Genomic DNA, 16,900 nt, shown 5'->3' with positions numbered 1-16,900 from the left:
AGCGACGACTTTCCCAGGGGATGATAACAGGGTGGTCTTGGACCTGGCCTGGAGACGACGAAGGTTGAACCGGTTCCCACTGGGTCTGTAGTTTAGTTCCACTCCAGCGGGGAGCTTGTTGACTGTGAGGTGGAGCACGGCAGCGAGGAATATTGAGACCCACGGCAATGTGGGTTTGAATCTTAACTGCCCCTGTGAAACGGTCAAGTGAGGCCCTCAGTTGTGTTCAAGAAGGCTGCTCACCACGACCTTCTCCAGGGGCAATTAGGGATGGGCAATAAATGCCGGCCTTGCTATCGACGGACATATCCCGCAACGAATCTAAAACAAATATCGGTGGCTCTCAGACTGGATATGAAGAAGACTCGGTTACAGACTGGTCACAGAAAGTGAAAGTGCTGTGGGCTGTATTTAAACTGCGAAGTGAGTCGGTTCCTGTTGATGGTGTCGGCCTGTCGCCGATTAACAGCGAGTTCAGGAACAGAAGCCAAAATTGAGTAGGCCCCAGTGAGATTTGAACCCACAACCCCTGGTTTACAAGACCAGTGCTCTAACCCCTGAGCTATGGAGCCACCTGTAACACCAGCTCATGTTTGCTTCTTACTATTGTTAACAAGGAGGTGGGGCCCGAATATAATCATTCTTGGTGATTCATCCCTGTACAATCATTGGAACATGATTGTTTCTCTGTCTCTCGAGAGGGAAGGGGAGAGAGGAGGAAAGGGAGAAGGCGAGAGAGAATGGTATGGTGAGGGAGTGGGGCGGGGAGAGAGACAGAGTGGAAAGTGGAGAGTGAGAACGACAGAGGGGGGAGTGAAGGAGGCAAATGGACAGAGATCGAGGTGGAAGGAAAGGGAGAGAGAAATGGGGAAGGAGAGAGAGCAAGACACAGGATAGACAGAGGAGGAAAGAAATGGAGTGGGGGAAAGGGAGAGGATAGTGAGAGAAGAACAATAGAAGGCAGTAATGGGGAAGGCAGAGAGAGAGAGATTGAGAGTCTGTAGTTTGAGGGTCAGTCTCAGAGCTGTTTAACATTTATGATTAAAATCCTTGTTAATTGATGGTGAATTTAAATACTGAGCTAATTGTGAGGAGACCCCAGTGTGATTCGAACCCATGATCTCTGGTTTACTAGACCAGTGCTCTAACCCCTGAGCTATGGAGCCAGCTTCTCGAGACAAGTCAGGGGAAGGAGCAGGAAAGAGAGGGGAAGGGAAATGAGAGAGTGGAAGGAGTGAGAGAGTGGGGGAAGGGGAGAGAGTGGGGAAGAAATGAGAGAGAGGGGGAAGGGAAAAGAGAGAGAGAGAGGGGAGAGCGGGGGAATGGGAAAGAGAGGAGGGAGAGGAAGAATGAAAAGGCTGAGGTGGAAGGGGAGAGAGGGAGGGGAGAGAGGGCGAAGGTGAGAGGGAGAAGCGAGGGAGGGGGAAGGGGGGAGAGGGGAATGAGTGAGAGACGGGGAAAGCGAGATAGCGGGAAAGGGAGAGAGGGGTAAAAAGATGTAGAACGGGTCGTGATGGGGAAGGGAGTGGGGGAAAGGGAGAGTAAAGAGAAGAGAGGGGAAGGGGAGGCAGGCAGAGAGGGAAGTGGAGAGTGAGAAGGCAGAGGGGAAGGGGAGAGTGAGAGGGGGTAGTGAGATGGAAAGGAGTGAGCGAGAGATGGGAAAAGGGAGAGAGGGGGAAGAGAGAGTGAAGGGGGACGAGAGAGAGAGGGGGAGGGGAAGGGAGAGAGAGGGGTGAGTGGAGAGAAGGGAGGGAGCGAGAGATGGGAGTGGAGAGAGAGGGTGAAGTGGAGAGAGGGATAAGAGTGAGAGAGAGGAGGAGGGAAGGGAGAGAGAGGGGTTGGAATGAGAGTGCGAAGTGGAGAGAGGGGAGGTGAGAGAGAGATGGGGGTGGAGAGAGGGGGGGAAGTGGAGAGTGAGAAGGCGTCATGAGAGGGAAAGGAGTGAGAGAGACGGAAAAAGGGAGAGAGGGGGAAGAGAGAGTGAAGGGGAAGGGAGGGAGATAAAATAGCCTAAGGCAACTCAGTCACACTCTGGCTCAATCTCTCTCTCTCTCTCTCTCTCTCTCTCTATCTCTCTTTCTCTCTCTCTGTCTCTTTCGCTCACTCTCTCTGTCTCTCTCTCATTCTCACTTTCTCTGTGTCACTCTCTCTCTGCATCTTTTTCACTTTCTCTCTGTCTCGTGAGCGGGAAGGGTAGAGAGGGAGAGAGGAGGGAGGGGAGAGAGAGGGGAAGAAAGGCAGAGGCAGAGAGTGAAAAGGGTAAAGGGAAAGTGAGAGCGAGAGGGGAATGGGGAGAGGGAGGGAAAGGGAGAGAGAGAGGGGGGAAGTGGAGCGAGAGATGGGAAGGGGAGAGAGAGAGAAGGGAAGGGGAGAGAGAGGGGAAGGGGAGCGAGAGATGGGGAGGGGAGTGAGAGATGGGGGGGAGAGAGAGATGGGGAGGGGAGCGAGAGATGGGGAGGGGAGCGAGAGATGGGAAGGGGAGAGAGAGAGAGGGGAAGGGGAGAGAGAGGGGAAGGGGAGCGAGACAATGGGGAGGGGAGTGAGAGATGGGGAGGGGAGCGAGAGATGGGGAGGGGAGCGAGAGATGGGTAGGGGAGCGAGAGATGGGAAGAGGAGAGAGAAAGTTCGAGTCAGAAGGGAAAAGGGAGAGAGTGAGGGGGAAGGAGAGAGAGAAGGAGAGGGGGATGCAGAGAGATAGAGGGGGAAGGAAAGGGAGAGGAAGGGGAGAGAGAGTGGGAAAGGGGGGAAGGGAGAGAGAAAGGATGAAGGAGAGTGAGCGGAGGGGAGAGAGAGAGAGAAATAAAGGGAAATGATAGAGAGAGGAGGAAGGGAAGAGATAAATCGAGAGCCTGTAGTTCCAGGGTCGGTCTCAGAGCTTTTCAATATTTATAATTAAAGCCCTTGTCAATTGATGGTGAATTGAAATACTGAGCTCAGTTTTAGTAGGGCCCAGCTACCTGCTCTGAGCTCTCTCTCTCTCTCTCGAGGGGGAAGGGGATAGAGAGGGAAAGGGAGAGAGAGAGAGAGAGGGGTTAAGGGAGAGAGGAAAGGGAGAGATAGAGGGAGAAGGGGAGAGAGAATGGCAGGGTGAGAGAGTGGGCGAAAGGGGAGAGCCTGTGGTGTCTGGGGGAAGGGAAGAGAGGGGAAAGGGAGATAGACAGAGAGGGAAGTGGAGAGTGAGAAGGGGGGAGCGAGAGAGAAAGGAGTGAGAGAGAGAGACGGGAAAAGGGAGAAGAGAAAGTGAAGGGGTACGAGAGAGAGGGGCAGGAGTGAGAGAGAGAGAGAAAGTGAAAAGGGATTGAGAGAGGGGGAAGGGGACAGAGAGAAAAAGTGAGAAGGGAAGATTGGGGGAGAGAGGAAAGCCTGTTGTGCCAGGGTTGGTTTCATATTTATAATTAAAGTCCTTGCTAATTTAAATACTGAGCTGAGTAGGACCCAATGAGATTTGAACCCACTACCCCTGGTCTACGAGACCAGTGCTCTAACCCCTGAGCTATGGAACCACCTGCCCTAGGCTGTGGGTCATTCCCCAGTTAGTGCTGTGTGTTTGAAGAATGAGGAGGGGTCAGTGAAACACTCAGATTGTGTCTCATCCCCCAGACTCCTGCCTCCGTCTCTTCAATATTCACCTCTCAACATCGATATATCGGGTCTTTCACGTAGTTAAACATCCCAAAGCAACTCAGTCACACTCTGCCTCAATCTCTCTGTCTCTCTGTCTTTCTGTCTCTCTGTCTCATTCCCTGCCTCTCGCGCTCTCTCCCTGTCTCTCTCACTTATTCTCTGCTTCTGGATAAGGAAGAGAGAAAAGGAGAAGGAAAGAGATAGAGAGGGAGGGGGAAGAGATAGGGGGGGAGGGGAGTGAGAGGGGAAGGAGTGACAGAGATAGGGGGAAGGGAAAAGAGGAAAATAAGCTTGTTGTTCCAGGGCGACTAGTTCCAACTGTCACAGGACAGAGAGTGGAGAGCACCAATTCCCACTGTCACAGGACAGAGAGTGGAGAGCACCAGTTCCCACTGTCACAGGACAGAGAGTGGAGAACACCAGTTCCCACTGTCACAGGACAGAGAGTGGAGAGCACCAGTTCCAACTGTCACAGGACAGAGAGTGGAGAGCACCAGTTCCCACTGTCACAGGAGAGAGAGTGGAGAGCACCAGTTCCCACTGTCACAGGAGAGAGAGTGGAGAGCACCAGTTCCCACTGTCACAGGACAGAGAGTGGAGAACACCAGTTCCCACTGTCACAGGACAGAGAGTGGAGAGCACCAGTTCCCACTGTCACAGGACAGAGAGTGGAGAGCACCAGTTCCAACTGTCACAGGACAGAGAGTGGAGAGCACCAGTTCCCACTGTCACAGGACAGAGAGTGGAGAGCACCAGTTCCCACTGTCACAGGAGAGAGAGTGGAGAGCACCAGTTCCCACTGTCACAGGATAGAGAGTGGAGAACACCAGTTCCCACTGTCACAGGACAGAGAGTGGAGAACACCAGTTCCCACTGTCACAGGACAGAGAGTGGAGAGCACCAGTTCCCACTGTCACAGGACAGAGAGGGGAGAAAACCAGCTCCCACTGTCACCGGACAGAGAGTGGAGAACACCAGTTCCCACTGTCACAGGACAGAGAGTGCAGAGCGTCAGTTCCCACTGTCACAGGACGGGAGAGTGGAGAGCACCAGTTCCCACTGTCACATGAACATCCGGTAGTGCCCACAAAGGAAGTGGTGTGTGGGAAATTGCACGCTGCTTCTATTGAGGGGTGGTAAGGCCAATTCTGCGTCGGGAGCAGGACTTCCACGCTGGGGGGCTAAAATTCCCAGCCCAAGAAGGTTACCACCCCCAAGGTGGGGGGCCTGTGCTGGGCGATGAATGGAGAATGGGGCATGGGATTGAGGGGCCACATTGCAGCGAAGGTCTGGGGGGGGGGCAAAGTGTGTTGGACGGTCGGGCCTGGGGGCTCTGTGCCTCGGTGCAGGGAGTGTTCGGGTTGACTGCGCAGATGGCGATTGGTGAATGTGGTGTGGTTGGCTTCGCGGGGGCTGGGGGCTCGACATCCGAGTGTGTTTGGCATTTGGGAAGGATTCTGACAGGACAGGCCGTGTTGGGTGCAGGGGGAGTGTTCCCGGTGTTGGATGGGTCCGGAGCCAGGGGGCCCGCTCTTGGAATGGGGGTGGACTGTTTGGGAGAGACATCTTCATTCAGGGAGTTGTTGGCCTGTGGAGTTCCCTGCCGCGGAGAGTTGTTGATGCCAGTTCATTGGATATGTTCAGGAGAGTGTTGGATGTGGTTCTCTTGGTTGGGGAGGGTCGGGGGGGGTGATCAGCCAGGTATTTAAACACTAAACTAATTTTGAGTAGGCCTCAGCGAGATTTGAACCCATGACCTCTGATTTACTAAACCAGTGCTCTAACCCCTGAGATATGGAACCACCTGCTCTGGTAAAGGCAGGGGCAGGAGCAGGAAAGAGAGGGACAGGGAAAAGAGAGAGTGGAAGGTGTTCTGTCTTGAATCAAGAGTCAGACGAGATACTGCAAGCTCAAAGTAAGGTGTGACCTTAGTCCTTTATCACAGGTCTCCAGAGTGCCTCTCCAGCCTGTGAGGTCTCCTTAAGTATAGGTGCTCCGAAGGGATTGTGGGATCCCTTGGGACTCCAGGAGATAAGCCCTCTGGTGGTCAGACATGATAATTACAGGTTTACATTCAAAACAACACTTCCCCCCCACCCCCTGCCCCAAAGTCAATGGTATAACTATTTACAATGTGAGTCGATCTGGGACCTTCCTTGCCCTGGTTGATTGTCTCGGTACAAATGCTGGTGTTGTTGAATCATTTGCTGGGCCCTCGCTGGGCTGCTGTGCAGCTGGCCTTGCTGGACTGCTGGGGGGTGATGGGTTGTGCTTCGTGGTCAACCGCTGGGTCAGTTGCTACGTCTGTGTTTTGGACGGACGGTAGAGTCTATTGTGGGTTGTTCTGGATAGTCTGTAAACCTCAGTTTGATTTGGTCCAAGTGTTTTCTGCAGGAGAGCCCATTTGCGAGTTTGACCACAAACACCTTGCTCCCCTCTTTGGCCAAAACAGTGGCAGCAATCCACTTGGGACCTTGTCCATAGTTCAACACAAATACAGGATCGTTTACTTCAATTTCACGTGACACATTTGTGCGATCACGTTATGTATTCTGTTGAAGCCGCCTGCTCTCTCCCTGTTCGTGTAGATCAGGGTGGACTAACGAGAGCCTTGTCTGAAGTGCCCTTTTCATCAGCAGTTCAGTGGAAGGGACCCCGGTAAGTGAGTGGAGTCTTGTGCGGTAACTGAGCAGGACTGTTTCCCTCTCCTTGCCCTCCCTCCCTCCCCCCACCCTCCCGCCTGCTCTCTCTCCCCCCATCATAAAAGGTTAATAAAACAACATCACTTTGTTCACAGTACTTGTAGCAGCACTTGTGTGCTGAGAGATTTGCTTAGTATTGTCACTGGTGGCAATAAACGTCTGGGCTATCGCTGTGGCCTTACTCAAGGTTGGGGTCTCTACAGTCAAAAGTTTACGAAGTTTTATTTCATGGTCAATGCCAATTACAAATAAATCCCTGAGCATGCGCTCCAAATGTCCTTCAAATTCGCAATGTCCTGCAAGGCCCCTTAGCTCGGCGACATAGCTCGCCACTTCCTGGCCTGTCATCCCAGGGAAGCTGGAGGCTATTGGCCTCATGCTCCTGGTGTTGGCCCTGGTGGCCATGGGGCTGTATGGCTGGTCTGGTGCAGGTTGCCATTGGTGGTGGCTGGGCTGCCCATTGACCACTTGTCCCTTAAGTGGGACTGCTCCCACAGCCTGTGTGTGTGTCCTGCAAGGTGCATCACATTCGCTCCAAAGGTCCAGGCTACATGGTCAGGTAGCCTGCTGGACCTGGGGGTCTCCCACAGGGGCATTCCATTGGCATCAGCATGGTCCCTGTAGGACTCAATGTCCTTTACCGGTATACATGACACCTTGGCTCTGATCACGCATAGTCGAGCTTGCATTATATATTCTAGCATTTGCATCACTTTTGGGTGTCCTGGTTTCAACAGACATGGTTAAATTAGGCATTTCACAATCTCTATCATTACTGTTAAGCATAATAAACTTGTTCTTAACCTGCATTCATCTCATGAGTCACATTAGTTAAACCAGCATCACAATTCATGGTTACATTGCACACATTTCCATTCTTGCACCCTTGAATTGCATCTTTAGCTTTAAAGTCCATGCACTCAAATAGTTGCAACTTCCCCTTGAAATTTTTTTGGTCACCGGTCTCCTTAAAGGGAGCTTTCAAATCCTATTGGCCGCTCGATGTCATGTGCTGCTTCTCCATGCTGACTCGTAGCATGGAGGAGGTCTGCTGCCTGTTGCTTGTGGTGCTGCAGCCATTTTGTGGTGCTCTTTTCTTCCACATGCTTGTGGTGCTGCAGCCATTTTGTGGTGCTCTTTTCTTCCACGTGCTTGTGGTGCTGCAGCCATTTTGTGGTGCTCTTTTCTTCCACGTGCTCGTGGTGCTGCAGCCATTTTGTGGTGCTCTTTTCTTCCACATGCTTGTGGTGCTGCAGCCATTTTGTGGTCTTGCTGCAGGCAGGAGGCGGTGCTCTTTTCCTCCACAGCACCACTTCGCCTGATGTGGACCCGGTTCATCCAATTCCTGCCCAGCAGCGTGGGACCGTCGCCGGCTACAATCCACAGGTGGAGTTTGTGTAACACACCGCCCTGGGAGACCTGGACGTCTACAGTCCCTGTAACGTTCCCTCTGCCCACCTTCGGCTCGTTTGCCGTGTTGGAGTTCCGAGTCGAGCGCTTGCTTTGGGAGTCTCGTGTCTGGGGCATGCGGACTATGTGGCCCTGCCCAGCAGATAGCTCTTGGTCGGCCGGCGCAGACACGATGGGCCAAAATGGCCTCCTTCCCTGCTGTAAGTTTCTATGAGTCGGTGATATATCGGTGTCTCTGAGACTGGATGTGGAAAAGGTGGGATACAGACTGGGAGTGGGAAGTGAAAGTACTGTGGGCAGATTGTAAAGTGCGGAGTGAGCGGTTCCTGTCAATGGTGTCGGCCTGTCGCTGATTGACGGTCAATTCAGTAACAGAAGCCAAAATTGAGTAGGCCCTAGTGAGATTTGAACTCACGACCCCTGGTTTACAAGACCAGTGCTCTAACCCCTGAGCTATGGAGCCACCTGCTCTGAGACAGACAGGGGAAGGAGCAGGAAAGAGAGGGGAAGGGAAAAGAGAGCGTGGAGGGAGTGAGAGAGAGAGGAAAGGGAACAAGAGGGAGGGAAAGGAGAGAGAGAGAGGGGAAGGGGAGAGAAGGGAAGGGGAGCGAGATGGGAAGGCGAGCGAGGGAGTAGGCAGGGGAGAGAGGGGGAGAAGGGGAGAATCTGAATAGAAGGGGAAGGAAAAGAGAGAGGAGGGGAGAGAGAGGAGTGGAGAGGTAAAGGGAAAGGGGGAAGGAGAGCGAAGGGGAAGAGAGTGGGTCAGGGAAAGAGGAGGAGGGGAGAGAGGGGGAGGGGAGAGATGGGGAAGATATAGGAGGAAGGAGAGAGAGGGGAAGGAATGGGGAGAGAATGAAAGTAGAGAGGGAAGGGGAGAGAGGGGAAGGGGAGAGAGAGAGCAAGGGGAAGGGTAACCTGGGAGGGGAAGGGGAGAGAGAGTGAAAAGGGAGAGGAGAGAGGGGGGAAGGAGTGAGAGAGGGAAGGGGAGAGACGAGGAAGGGGAGAATCTGAAAAGAAAGGGAGAAGAGAGAGAGAAGTGGTAGAGGAGAGAGGGGGAGGGGACAGGGTGAGAGAGGGGAATGAGTGAGAGATGGGGATAGCGAGATAGCAGGAAAGGGAGAGAGAGGGGAAGGAATGGGGAGAGAATAAAAGTAGAGAGGGAAGGGAAGAGAGGGGAAGGGGAGAGAGAGAGCAATGGGAGAGTTCCATCTTCTCCCTCTCTTTCCCCTTCCCCTCACTCTCTCTCCCCTTCCATGCTCCCTCTCGCCTTCCCCCTTCTCTCTCTCTCCTTCCCCTCCCTCTCTTTCCATTTCCTCTCTCTTTCTCTCCTTCCCCTCTCTCTCACTCCTTCCACTCTCTCTTTTCCCTTCCCCTCTCTTTCCTGCTCCTTCCCCTCTTTTACCTAGAGCAGGTGGCTCCATAGCTCAGGAGATAGAGCACTGATCTAGTTCAACCAGAGATAGCGGGTTCCAATCTCACTGGGGCCGACTCAAAATTAGCTCAGTATTTAAATTTACTTTCAATTAACAAGGGCTTTAATTATAAATATTAAACAGCTCCCAGACTGACCCTGGAACAACAGGCTCCTTCTTGTCCACATTAAAAGATTAGCATATTTAAAAAGTACTTGGATGAACACTTGAAGTGCCGTAACCAACAGGGCTACGGACCGAGAGCTGGAAAGTGGGATTCGGCTGGGGAGCTCTTGGTCAGCCGGCACGGATACAATGGGCCGAATGGGATTATTTCCTTTCCTGACTCTCTCACTCTCTGTTTCTAACATCATCATCGGCAGTCCCTCGGAATCGAGGAAGACTTGCTTCCACTCTTAACATGATTCCCCCTTTATCCACCCTGTTCGTTACATCCTTAAAGAATTCCAACAAATTAGTCAAACATGACTTCCCCTTCATAAATCCATGCTGACTCTGTCTGACCGAATTATGCTTTTCCCAATGGCCTGCTCCTGAAGGAGTGAGGGAGAGGGAGAGGGGAAGGAGTGTGAGAGAGGGGGAAGGGGAGACTGCGAGGAAGAAAGAGGGAAGAAGTGAGAAAGATTGGAAGGGGCAGGGGGGGAAGAGAGAGAGAGAGAGAGAAAAAGCAGAAGAGAGTGGGCAAGAATGAGTGACAGGTATTTAAATACTAAACTAAGTTAGAGGAGGCCCGAATTAGATTTGAACCTACGACCCCTGGTTGACAAGACCAGTGCTCGAACCCCTGAGCTATGGAGCCACCTGCTCTGGGAAAGACACTGGAAGGAGCTGGAAGGAGAGAGAGGGATGGGAAAAGAGAGAGTGGGGGAAGAAGAGAGAGTGGAAGCGGGTAAGGGGAGGGGAAAGACTTGGAGGGGAAGGGGAGAGAGAGAGGGGAAAGGGAGAGACAGGGAATGAGAGCGGTTGAGGCGAGGGAGGGGGAAGGAGGAGAGGGGAATGAGTGAGAGAGGGGTAAGCGAGATCGTGGGAAAGGGAGAGAGGGGTAAAAAGATGTAGAACGGGTCGTGAGAGAGAGAGGGGGAAGGGGAGAAGGTATAGGAAAGGGAAAAGTATTGAAACCCTGAGCTAATTTTGAGCATGCCCCAGTGAGATTTGAACTCACAACCCCTAGTTTATAAGACCAGTGCTCTAACCCCTGAGGTATGGAGCCACCTGCTCTGGGAAAGACAGGGGAAGGAGCAGGAAAGAGAGGGGAAGGGAAAAGAGCGAGTGGAAGGAGTGAGAGAGAGGGGGAAGGAGAGAGAGAGGAGCAAAGGGAAAGAGAGCGAGGGGAAGGAGAGAGAGAAAGAGGGGGGAAGGGGAGAGGGAGCATGGAAGGGGAGAGAGAGGGAGGGGAAGGAGAGAGAGAGGGAGGGGAAGGGGAAAGAGAGGGAGGGGAAGGAGAGAGAGAGGGAGGGGAAGGGGAAAGAGAGGGAGGGGATGGAGCGAGAGAGAGGGGAAGGGAAGAGGGAGCATGGGAGGGGAGAGCGAGACGAGAAGGATTGAGAAAGGGAAGGGTAGAGAGAGGGGGGGAATGGGAGCGAGTGTAAGGGGATAGAAAGAGAGGGGAAGGGGAACGAGGTGGGAAGGAGAGCGAGGGGGAGGCAGGGGAGAGAGGGGGAAAAGAGGAGAATCTGAATAGAAGGGGAAGGAAAAGAGAGAGGAGGGGAGAGAGGGGAGTGGAGAGGGAAAGGGAAAGGGGAAAGGAGAGTGAGGGGGAAGAGGGTGGGTCAGGGAAAGAGGGGGAGGGGACAGAGGGGGAGGGGAGAGATAGGGAAAACAAAGGAGGAAGGAGAGAGAGGGGAAGGAATGGGGAGAGAATGAAAGTAGAGAGGGAAGGGGAGACAGGGGAAGGGGAGAGAGAGAGAGCAAGGGGAAGGGTAACGTGGGAGGGGAAGGGGAGAGAGAGAGAGTGAAAAGGGCGAAGAGAGAGGGGGGAAGGAGTGCGAGAGGGAAGGGGAGAGATGAGGAGGGGGAGAATCTGAAAAGAAAGGGAGAAGAGAGAAAGAAGTTGATAGAAGAGAGAGGGGGAGGGGACAGGGTGAGATGGGGGAATGAGTGACAGACTGGGAAAGCGAGATAGCGGGAAAGGGAGAGAGGGGTAAAGAGATGTAGAACGTGTCGTGATGGGGAAGGGAGAGAGAGATTTGGAAGGGGAGAGAGAGTGTAAGAGAGACGAGAAGAGGAGAGGGGGAAGGGTGTGAGGGGAGCCTGTTTAGAAATTTACAATTCAGCAGAGGAGGACACAGGGTTTAATTCGGAGGGGGAAAATAGAGTATGAGAGGAAGCCTGCAGGGAAAACAAAAACTGACTGCAAAAGCTTCTACAGATATGTGAAGAGAAAAAGATTAGTGAAGACAAATGTAGGTCCCGTGCAGTCAGAATTTAGAATGGGGAACAAAGAAATGGCAGACCAATTGAACAAATACTTTGGTTCTGTCTTCACTAAGGAAGACACAAATAAACTTCCAGATATACTAGGGGATCGATGGTCTAGCGAGAAGGAGGAACTGAAGGAAATCCTTATTAGTCACGAAATTGTGTTAGGGAAATTGATGGGATTGAAGGCCGATAAATCCCCGGGGCCTGATAGTCTGCATCCCTGAGTACTTAAGGAAGTGTGCCCTAGATATAGTGGATGCATTGGTGATCATTTTCCAACAGTCTATCGACTCTGGATCAGTTCCTATGGACTGGAGGGTAGCTCATGTAATAACACTTTTTAAAAAAGGAGGGAGAGAGAAAACAGGGAATTATAGACCGGTTGGCCTGACATCGGCAGTGGGGAAAATGTTGGAATCAATCATTAAAGATGTAATAGCAGCGCATTTGGAAAGCAGTGACAGGATCGGTCCAAGTCAGCATGGATTTATGAAAGGGAAATCATGCTCGACAAATCTTCTGGAATTTTTTGAGGATGTAACTGGTAGAGTGGACAAGGGAGAACCAGTGGATGTGGTGTATTTGGACTTTCAAAAGGCTTTTAACAAGGTCCCACACAAGAGATTGGTGTGCAAAATCAAAGCACATGGTACTGGGGGTAATTACTGATGTGGATAGAGAACTGGTTGGCAGACAGGAAGCAGAGAGTCGGGCCCCTTGGATCGGTGACATAGCTTGCCACTTCCTGGCCTTCAGACCTCTTGTACGTGTAGAACCGATACCTCGCCATCAGAACGCTTTCCTTTGTATTTAGATGCTCGCGGACCAGTGTGCACAACGCATTGTACGACTTGTCTGTGGGTTTTGTTGTAGCGAGCAGGATTTTCATGAGGCCATATGTTGATGGCCCACAAACGGTGAGGAGGATCGCCCTTGGTTTGGCAGTGTTCGTTTCTTCTTCCAGCTCCTTGGCCACAAAGTATTGCTCAAGTCGTTCCACGAAGGTTTCCCAATCATTCTCCCTCCGAAAATTTCTCCAGGATGCCCACAGTTCTCCGCATTGTTGCATTGGGGTTCGTCATCTGTACCTCGTCGCCTGTTGTTATGTCTTGAACAAAGAGTCAGACTAGATGCTGCAAGCTCAAAGTAAGTGTGACCGTAGATCTCAGAGTGCCTCTCCAGCCTGTGTGGCCTCCTTATATACAGGTGCTCCCAAGGGATTGTGGGCTCCCTTTGGACTCCACGGGATAAGCCCTCTGGTGGTTAGACACGGTTATTACAGGTTTACATACATAACAGAAGGAGTGAGAGAGAGACGGAAGGGGAGAGATTTGGGAAGAGGAGAGAGTGGGGAAGGAATGAGAGAGAGGGGGAAGCGGAAAAAGTGGGAAAGGAGTGAGAGAGGGAGGAAGAGAGAGGCAAAGGGGAGCGAGAGAGGGGAGGGGAAAGAGAGGGAGGAGAAGGGGATAGAGTGGAGAAGGGGAGAGGGGGAGGAAGAGAGAGGGAAAGGGGAAATAGAGGAAGGGGATGGGGAGAGAGAAAGAGTGGAAGGGGGAGCGAGAGGGGAAGGTGTGAGTGAGGGAAGGGGAGAGAGGGGGAAGGAGAGAGGGTGAGGCGAGGAAGGGGGAAGGGGGGAGAGGGGAATGAGTGAGAGACGGGGAAAGCGAGATAGTGGGAAAGGGAGAGAGGGATGAAACGATGTAGAAAGGGTCGTGATGGGGAAGGGAGAGAGAGATTTGGAAGGGCAGAGAGAGTGTAAGAGAGATGAGAAGAGGAGAGGGGAAAGGGAGAGAGAAAAGTGAAGGAGTGAGAGAGAGGGGGGAAGGAGCGAGAGAGAGGGTAACGAGTGTGTAAGAGCGGGAAGGGGAGAGAGAGAGGGAGGAGAAAGAGGAGAAGGCAGAGGGGAATGAGTGAGAGATGGGGAAAGAGAGATAAAAATGTACAACAGGTTGTGTAGATGGGGAGGGCAGAGAAAGATTTGGAGCCTGTCGTCCCAGGGTCTGTCTCGGAGCTGTTTAATATTTATAATTAAAGCCCTTGTTAATTGACAGTGAATTTAAATACTGAACTAATTTTGAATAGGCCCCTGTTAGATTTGAACCCACAACCCCTGGTTTATTAGACCATTGCTCTAACGCCTGAGCTATGGAACCACCTGCTCTGGCCTGTGGGTCATTCCCCAGTTAGTACTGTGTGTTTGAAGAATGAGGAGGGGTCAGTGAAACGCTCAGATTGTGTCTCATCCCCCAGACTCCTGCCTCCGTCTCTTCAATATTCGCCTCTCAACATCGATATATCGGGTCTTTCACGTAGTAAAACATCCCAAGGCAACTCAGTCACACTCTGGCTCTGTCTCTCTGTCTCTCAGTCTCTCTGTCTCTCCATCTCTCTCTCTTTCTCACATGGTATTGGGGGTAATGTACTGACGTGTATAGAGAACTGGTTGGCAGACAGGAAGCAGAGAGTCGGGATAAACAGGTCCTTTTCAGAATGGCAGGCAGTGACTAGTGGGGTGCCACAAAGTTCAGTGCTGGGACCCCAGCTATGTACTATATACATCAATGATTTAGACAAAGGAATTGAATGTAATATCGGAAAGTTTTCAGCTGACACTAAGCTGGGTGGCAGTGTGAGCTGTGAGGAGGGTGCTAAGAGGCTGCAGGGTGACTTGGACATGTTAGGTGAGTGGGCAAATGCATGGCAGATGCAGTATAATGTGGATAAATGTGAGGTTATCCACTTTGGTGGCAAAAACAGGAAGGCAGAATATTATCTGAATGGAGACGGATTAGGAAAAGGGGAGGTGCAACGAGACCTGGGTGTCGTGGTTCATCAGTTATTGAAAGTTGGCATACAGGTACAGCAGGCGGTGAAGAAGGCAAATGGCATGTTGGCCTTCACAGCGATAGGATTTGAGTATAGGAGCAGGGAGGTCTTACTGCAGTTGTACAGGGCCTTGGTGAGACCACACCTTGAATACTGTGTATTGTTTTGGTCTCCTAATCTGAGGAAGGACATTCTTGCTATTGAGGGAGTGCAGCGAAGGTTCACCAGACTGATTCCCGGGATGGCAGGACCGAGATATGAAGAAAGATTGGATCGACTAGGCTTATATATACTGGAATTTAGAAGAATGAGAGGGGATCTCATAGAAACATATAAAATTCTGACGGGTTTAGACAGGTTAGATGCAGGAAGAATGTTGCTGATGTTGGGGAAGTCCAGAACCAGGGGTCACAGTCTAAGAATAAGGGGTAAGCCATTTAAGACCGAGATGAGGAGAAACTTCTTCACTCAGAAATTTGTGAACCTGTGGAATTCTGTACCACAGAGAGTTGTTGAGGCCAGTTTGTTAGATATATTCAAAAGGGAGTTAGATGTGGCCCTTACGGCTAAAGGGATCAAGGGGGTATGGAGAGAAAGCAGGAATGAGGTACTGAAGTTACACGATCAGCCATGATCATATTGAATGGTGGTGCAGGCTCGACGGGCCGAATGGCCTACTCCTGCACCTAGTTTCTATGTTTCTATGATTCTATGTCCGTTGTACCCCGTAGGGGACCAAACCCGCACTGTGACTCCGGGAGGAGCTCCTCGGCCACAGGGAGAAGACGGTTGAGGAGGACTCTAGCGACGACTTTCCCAGGGGATGATAACAGGGTGGTCTTGGACCTGGCCTGGAGACGACGAAGGTTGAACAGGTTCCCACTGGTTCTGTAGTTTAGTTCCACTCCAGCGGGGAGCTTGTTGACTGTGAGGTGGAGCACGGCAGCGAGGAATATTGAGACCCACGGCAATGTGGGTTTGACTCTTAACTGCCCCTGTGAAACGGTCAAGTGAGCCCCTCAGTTGTGTTCAAGAAGGCTGCTCACCACGACCTTCTCCAGGGGCAATTAGGGATGGGCAATAAATGCCGGCCTTGCTATCGACGGCCATATCCCGCAACGAATCTAAAATAAATAGCGGTGGCTCTCAGACTGGATATGAAGAAGACACGGTTACAGACTGGTCACAGAAAGTGAAAGTGCTGTGGGCTGTATTTAAACTGTGAAGTGAGTCGGTTCCTGTTGATGGTGTCGGCCTGTCGCCGATTGACAGCGAGTTCAGGAACAGAAGCCAAAATTGAGTAGGCCCCAGTGAGATTTGAACCCACGACCCCTGGTTTACAAGACCAGTGCTCTAACCCCTGAGCTATGGAGCCACCTTTAACACCAGCTCATGTTTGCTTCGTACTATTGTTAACAAGGAGGTGGGGCCCGAATATAATCATTCTTGGTGATTCACCCCTGTACAATCATTGGAACATGATTGTTTCTCTGTCTCTCGAGAGGGAAGGGGAGAGAGGAGGAAAGGGAGAAGGCGAGAGAGAATGGTATGGTGAGGGAGTGGGAGATCGACAGAGAGGAAAGTGGAGAGTGAGAGAAGTGAGTGAAGGGTAAGGGGAGAGAAGGAGAAATGGGGAAGAAGAGTGAGTGGAGGAGAGAGAGCAAGGCACAGGAGGAAAGAAATGGAGTGGGGGAAAGGGAGAAAGGGAGAAAGGGGGACAGGGGGACAGGGGGACAGGGGAAGGAGAGTGAGAGTAGAACAATAGAAGGCAGTGAGAGAGATTGAGAGCCTGTAGTTTGAGGGTCAGTCTTAGATCTGTTTAATATTTATGATTAAAGTCCTTGTTAATTGATGGTGAATTTAAATACTGAGCTAATTGTGAGGAGACCCCAGGGAGATTTGAACTCATGATCTCTAGTTTACTAGACCAGTGCTCTCACCCCTGAGTTATGGAGCCAGCTCCTCTAGAGAAGTCAGGGGAAGGAGCAGGAAAGAGAGGGGAAGGGAAATGAGAGAGTGGAAGGAGTGAGAGAGAGGGGGGAAGGGGAGAGAGTGGGGAAGGAGTGAGAGAGAGGGGGGAAGGGGAGAGAGTGGAAGGAGTGAGAGAGAGGGGGGAAGGGGAGAGAGTGGGGAAGGAGTGAGAGAGAGGGGGGAAGGGGAGAGAGTGGGGAAGGAGTGAGAGAGAGGGGGAAGGGGAGAGAGTGGGGAAGGAGTGAGAGAGAGGGGGAAGGGAAAAGAGAGAGAGGGAGGGGAGAGCGGGGGAATGGGAAAGAGAGGAGGGAGAGGAAGAGTGAAAAGGCTGAGGTGGAAGGGGAGAGAGGGAGGAGAGAGTGGGTCGGGAAGGGAGAGAGGGCGAAGGAGAGAGGGAGAGGCGAGGGAGGGGGAAGGGGGGAGAGGGGAATGAGTGAGAGACGGGGAAAGCGAGATAGCGGGAAAGGGAGAGAGGGGTAAAAAGATGTAGAACGGGTCGTGATGGGGAAGGAA

The 16,900-nt window shown here is 52.0% G+C and overlaps 4 non-coding genes across 4 annotated transcripts; all 4 read right to left on the bottom strand.

Moving 5' to 3' along the window:
* Positions 1–499: 499 nt before the first annotated feature.
* Positions 500–572, bottom strand: trnat-ugu (transfer RNA threonine (anticodon UGU)). The gene has a single exon. It is a non-coding gene; the product is annotated as a tRNA-Thr (tRNA).
* A 521-nt stretch (positions 573–1,093) lies between these two features.
* Positions 1,094–1,166, bottom strand: trnat-agu (transfer RNA threonine (anticodon AGU)). The gene has a single exon. It is a non-coding gene; the product is annotated as a tRNA-Thr (tRNA).
* Positions 1,167–8,126: 6,960 nt separating this feature from the next.
* On the bottom strand, positions 8,127–8,199 carry trnat-ugu (transfer RNA threonine (anticodon UGU)). The gene has a single exon. It is a non-coding gene; the product is annotated as a tRNA-Thr (tRNA).
* Positions 8,200–15,718: 7,519 nt separating this feature from the next.
* On the bottom strand, positions 15,719–15,791 carry trnat-ugu (transfer RNA threonine (anticodon UGU)). The gene has a single exon. It is a non-coding gene; the product is annotated as a tRNA-Thr (tRNA).
* Positions 15,792–16,900: the final 1,109 nt, after the last annotated feature.

The sequence above is a fragment of the Pristiophorus japonicus genome, unplaced genomic scaffold, assembly GCF_044704955.1.
Source record: "Pristiophorus japonicus isolate sPriJap1 unplaced genomic scaffold, sPriJap1.hap1 HAP1_SCAFFOLD_962, whole genome shotgun sequence".
Taxonomy (NCBI): Eukaryota; Metazoa; Chordata; class Chondrichthyes; family Pristiophoridae; genus Pristiophorus; species Pristiophorus japonicus.
The sequence above is the reverse complement of the archived record's forward strand: the minus strand, read 5'-3'. Positions and strand labels throughout refer to the sequence as shown.